Source organism: Penaeus monodon, chromosome 19 (genome assembly GCF_015228065.2).
Source record: "Penaeus monodon isolate SGIC_2016 chromosome 19, NSTDA_Pmon_1, whole genome shotgun sequence".
In the NCBI taxonomy this organism is placed as follows: domain Eukaryota; kingdom Metazoa; phylum Arthropoda; class Malacostraca; order Decapoda; family Penaeidae; genus Penaeus; species Penaeus monodon.
In genome coordinates this window covers 37918512-37918980 of record NC_051404.1, presented here as the reverse complement: position 1 = coordinate 37918980, position 469 = coordinate 37918512, and positions in this window count along the sequence as shown.

Below are 469 nucleotides of genomic sequence, written 5' to 3'. Positions count from 1 at the left end.
TTGAGCGACAAGGCTGATGAGATCCAGGGTAACACTGACGGACAAGAAATGACAAACTTCTATGATGCCATGAAAGAAGTCTACGGTCCCGCATCCTCAGCATTATGTCCCGTCCTCAGTGCAGACGGGAATACGCTGATCAATGATAAGGACAAGATTCTTGAACGATGGGTGTCCTGCATCGCCCTTGCTCTATAAACAATGAAAGCATAGAGCGCCTACCCTACGAACCCATCAGCGAAGCATTGGATGACCCTCCAACCTTGCTTGAGACCCAGAAAGCACTCAACCTACTTTCAAGCGGCAAAGCTTCCTGGTTTAGACTCCTTTCCAGTGAGGTCTACAGAGAAGGTGGCAAAACGCTGACTGAGAAACGCAATCAGCTTTTCCTTCTCATATGGGAACATATGAGAAGAGATGCCTCCATTATACATCTCTATAAGAGGGAGGAAAACTATCAAGGCTGTGA